Consider the following 5,124-nt stretch of genomic DNA (forward strand, 5'->3'; position numbering starts at 1 on the left):
GGGGGAGTTGTAGGCATTTGCTAATTTCAGTAATGTAAATATTCTTATCTTGGCCAATTTCAGGCTACATCAAGTTGCTGATTGTAGAGTTGGGAGGAGAGGCCCACAGGCCGATTGGAGCTGGCTCCAGCACATCACGATTTTCCTTGGGTGACAGTGACCAGGGACTCACCCAGGCCACTGCTATGGATGAGGCACCCTCTGCCCTCACCTCCCTTCTCCATGAACCATAGTACATGAGCCTAACCAACCTCAGAGGCAGCTCATCGGGATCAGATGAGATACTTGAGGTGGAAAACCCATCCCCACCAACAAATTAGAAGTCAAAAGTGGTGGTTTTATATAAAACTAGGGCTGGAGAGGAGATGCTCCTTGAGTCTGGGTTCACTCCCTGCATTACTACTCATTCTCCAGTGGCTACTCCAATCTGGGATGAGAGGCTTCATAAGAGAGCTGGAGTCATGGTCAGCTGATGCATGTCTTTCTTGTCTTTGGAGGGGTTGCCCAGCCTGGACCCTGGGGAGAGTATGGCCAGCACAGGCTTTGCTTGGGACTTAGGCTATGGAGGGGGTGGAGGTTATTCTCCGGGTGAGGGCACTAAGAATCAAGTCCTTCCAAGTCTTCAGGCACCTGTGGACCTAACTTTGCTGTAAAACACCCCAGTGGCCTCAGTTTACCTACTCACAGCCACCCATTCAGATGCCAGGGAAAGGAAGGACAAACTTTAATTGATGCCTACAAGAGAGTCCCTTTACCATCATTGACAGTGGGCATGGCACAGCTGTCCTAGCCCAGGCACGGTCTATTCCTCCTGGAGTGAGCAGCCCTTCCCCTCCAAGACTGGTGGTTAGGGGGTGAAGGTGGAGGTGGACAGGCTTCTGACTGCCTAGGAGCGCCACAAAACCATGTTGGCAGGAGGCACGTCAAAGCGCTTACGGGTGTGGTCAGTGTCCCGGCGGTACAGGTAGCCACAAGTAGGCTTCTGCAAGGTGTAGAAGGGGTTCAGGGAGTTGGAGTATTGGGAGGTGTAGAAATTGAACCTTAGCTTGTCTGAGTTCTGACCCCTAGAGTTCACCACCACAGGCACATAGGCTGCTGCCAGAGTCTGCTTGCGGTCCTCCTTCCACGACTGAGACAGGAGAGAACATGGAGGCTCCGCTTTTTTGCCTGATGGTGTCTTTGGCCGGTGGCTGGGTACTGAAGGTTTCCGTGAATCCTGGGAGGAAGGAAAGAAGAAAAGAAGGGAAAAGCTGGGCATCGGACACTGGGACTTCACATGCTGGGGCAAGGGAAGGAGCGGGAGTAAGGGCCACTGGTCAGAAGCCCACAGAGCCCCCCCGGAGCACAGCTGTGTTGGCTGTGGAGCCAGACACCTCCAGGCAGAGGAGGACCTTCAAGGTCACTGACCGGCCCCCTGCTAACGCAGACCATGACCTGCTTCTCAGAGCCCTCTGCCAGATCAGAGCCTGGGAACCTGGGGTCATCCTCAAACACCCCTACCTCTTCCTCCTGCATCCAAACTGCCCATTAGTCTTCCACGTCACTGTCTTCTGGCCCACCCCTCCTTGCCCTCTGTCACTGCTCCAGCCAGCCATCCTCTCTCTCCTGCAGGGTTACTCCAGCTTTCTACCAAGTCTTCCTGCCTCCTGATCACTTGCCTTTTCAACCTGTGCTTCATACTCACACCAAATTAATCTTCTGTATTAACAAACAGGTCATGTGACTCTCCTCCTCCTCAAAGCATCTTTTACTTTCTACTGCCTAAGAAAGAAAGCCCAAGGCCCCCAGCCTGGAAGGCAAAACCTTTAAGGATGGGGCTTCCCCTAGCCTATATTCTAGCCTTACCATCTGCTTACTATTCCCTGGTCACACTTCATTTTACCAGGCCTCCAGGCCTTTGCTCAGGCTGTCTCCCCAGCCTACCACACTCTCCCTTCCATTCACCAGGGAGTTCTGTCTTTTCCTTTCAGCTGTCAGCTCCTTAAGAGCAGTGCCCTTTCACCCTTACCCTTGACATAACAGCCTCCAAAATCCTATTCCTTCTTTTACTCCAGACCAAGGCATTTAATGAGCGCACAATAAATATTGGTTCAAATGAACCGGATTCTAATCAAGGGAACCATCCAGTCCATTCTATTTCAGAACGTCTCTCATTGTTAAGTGTGTCTCCTACCCAACAATGCCTGCTCTCCAGAACCACCACGGTTGGGTGATCAGGTAAGGAGGTCTACTCCTCTAGGAGGTCCCCATTGCCACATGTATCACATCACACTGACATTTATTTGCTTCTCTGTCGCCACCCTCCTTGACTGTCCTATGACCTTTGAACCCCCACACTATCTCCCAGCTACTGGATGCCCATTTCACTAGGCATCTTCAAAGCCAATGACAGCACAACCCAAAGGATGAGATGCCTGTGTGTCGGGCTGGCTTTGTCCTGCTCCCCTAGGCTACAACTGCCAGGGAGACCCATTTATTTCCTCTCTGCTGAGCCTTGCAGGGCCTGGGGAACTGGAAAGGAACCCTTAGCTGCAGAGATACCGGAAGTTGAGCCCCCACCATCTTACAAAAAAATCCACGGTACTCAAGTCATAGAGTACACTCCTTTGCTTTTAATTTACAAACCATTTGCACAATTCAAACTCGCCCGGGGTTTTCCTCAAAGCAGTCTTTGCTCCTATGGGTTCCTACTCCTGAGCATATGTGCCTTAGCTTTGCATTTCAAAATTCTTCCTATCCTTCCAAGCCAGCAGCTTTCTTGCCACCTCCTCCAGGAAGCCCCTGATGCTACAGCCCCTGCTCCCTCTCACCCTCCTCTGTGCCTTTAGGCATTCCTCTTGCAATGTGGCCCTTCGCTGGGCTGGGACATGCAAGGGCACAGTACTTCCTTGCACTTGGCATCCTGGGTGCCATGTTTGCCTCATCTCCAATTGTTGTCCTTTCAGTGCTCCTGCTAATGTTCCAACAGCCCGTAAACCGCTCAGGACCACATTCTATGCCCCTCTGTGTCCCTGGGACTTAACCCAGTGCTGGTGCACAGCCGAGCTAGAGAGAGGCATGAGCGAGTGTTTGGCAGCCTTCCAGACTCTTCCAGGCTCAGCCATGGGACACGGGATTACGAGCAGAGGGGCAAGCACTGGAAATGAGCTATGATAGCGTTCATCGATGATCATTTTTTACCACCAGTTACGAGCACAGCACCAAATTCTTTAAAATGGATTATCTCTTCTAATCCTGACATTAACCCTTTAAAGAAGGTATTATTATTATTAACCCAATATATAGAGTTAAGGAAACTAAAGTATGGAGGTTAGTCATAAGTTTAGGGTCATGTTTGGGGATTTGAACCCAGGCTTGACTGACTCCAAGTTCCACATCCTATACTTTGATGGATCCTGTGTCCACTGCACTGTGAGGACAGGGCCTGCCAAGTCATTTCTGCCCTAATTTAGTCAACTCGCTGAGCTCCTACCAGGTTGCTGGGCAGCAGGCGAGTAGCCAAGTCCACCCTACACAGCCCGCACGCTTGCTGGAGAGTCAGGCAGCCAGATTGCCCGGTTTGGCCAAAACACTGGGGTTTTGAATGCTGGATTTTGGTTCTGAATTCTGGAACCTGGTATGAACAGGATGGCACACAGAAATGTGAAGCTTATTGTATGAATTACCATCTCTTAGAGCTGAGGATACGATGTTGGTTGCTTCATTGATTCATTCATTCAAAACTATTCCTCTTGAATGCCAGGCTCTGAGTGCGCAAATAACAAAGACATCACAAATATGAACACAAATATGAAGTCCTGTAGAGCAGGGCCTCTCATCCTCGGCCACAATGACATTTTGGGCTGGATGATTTTTTTTGCTGGAAGCTGTCCTGTGCATTGCAGGCTGGTTAGCAGCATCCCTGGCCTCTATTTATTCAACCCCCCTCCCAGTTGTGACAGACAAAAATGTCCCTCAATATTGCCAATGCCACCTGAGGGCAGTGAGAATCACTGCTATAGAGTCCACAACAATCTCTTTATGCTTGGTGTTGAGGTTAATATTCTAGCCCTGTAGAATCTTCCATTTCCTGGGCCACAGAAGTGGCTTAGGTTTCTTCTTGTCAAGCGTGATCCTGAGGATGTGGCGTTCTGGTCCTCTTGACACCGCAGAAGGGCTCAGCCTGTGGCCATGGAGATGAGGAAACTGCAGAGGCTCCAACTCCCACCCCTACTTGCTCTTCAGCCTACCTTTGGCCACTGGGACAGTGCACCTTGGGCTCAGGAGGCTGGTGTCAGGGGTAACAAAGGAAGGTGCTTTCAGAATGGTTAGAGGGTCTTAACAGAGACTCCACAGAGGGAAGAGTGACCGTTTTTGATAACAGAATTGAGCATCTATCAAGTGCCAGGCACTAACCACTCAGTCCCGCAAAAGCTCCTAAGAGCCATTTCAGATGTCACTTCCATTTTTTGAATGCGGAAACTGAGGCTCAGAGGCATCTAATCATTTGTCTTAGTTCGCACAGTTCGTGAGGTTGTGTGTGAAGACCTTGCAGAAGTCTCACTACTACTGACTAGTTAGTGCAGGAACCAAAATTTGGATACTCCCCTCCCTCTCTGCTCCGGCCCAGGCCCTGGCTCAGGCCTACCTGCCCTGGGTCTACCAGTCAGCTCTGTCCCAGATGCTGCTTCTGCAACACTCAGGACCCTGGTGGGCGGGAGGAGAGCGGGGGCGGGCAGGGCTTTAAGCACTTCCAGGAATGAGGCCCTCATAGAAATTTGGACAGTCTCCAGAAAGAGGAAGAAAAAGAGAGAGAGGAGGAAGAAAAAGAGAGAGAGGAGGGAGAGATAAAGAATGAAGAGAAGACACTGGGCAAGAAAGAGGAGGAAGAGGAAACGGAGGGGGAAGCCTGGCAGCCCCAGCCTTCCCTGCCCCTCCCCCAGGGCCCAGCACTGACAGCTTTGGAAGGAGGGTGGGGCCTAACTGCATACTTTCTAGGTTAACATCTGGTTTTATTTAACCATCTCTTCTCCAATCAGGTCCTCCCTGTCAAGTGAAGTGTGTGTGTGTGTGTGTGTGTGTGTGTAGAAAAGTGGGTCACAACTGGGGTGATTCCCCATCCCCCCGCAGAGTTGTTTGGCATTC

The 5,124-nt window shown here is 50.8% G+C and overlaps 1 long non-coding RNA gene across 1 annotated transcript in view; it reads right to left on the bottom strand.

Moving 5' to 3' along the window:
• Nucleotides 1–708: 708 nt before the first annotated feature.
• The window catches only part of LOC107196783, a 16,029-nt gene continuing 11,613 nt past the window's right edge, over nucleotides 709–5,124 (bottom strand). Inside the window, exon 3 of the long non-coding RNA XR_003044436.1 lies at nucleotides 709–1,216. This is a non-coding gene — a long non-coding RNA (uncharacterized LOC107196783). The remainder of the gene's footprint in view (nucleotides 1,217–5,124) is intronic.

The sequence above is a fragment of the Pteropus alecto genome, unplaced genomic scaffold (assembly GCF_000325575.1).
Source record: "Pteropus alecto unplaced genomic scaffold, ASM32557v1 scaffold7, whole genome shotgun sequence".
In the NCBI taxonomy this organism is placed as follows: domain Eukaryota; kingdom Metazoa; phylum Chordata; class Mammalia; order Chiroptera; family Pteropodidae; genus Pteropus; species Pteropus alecto.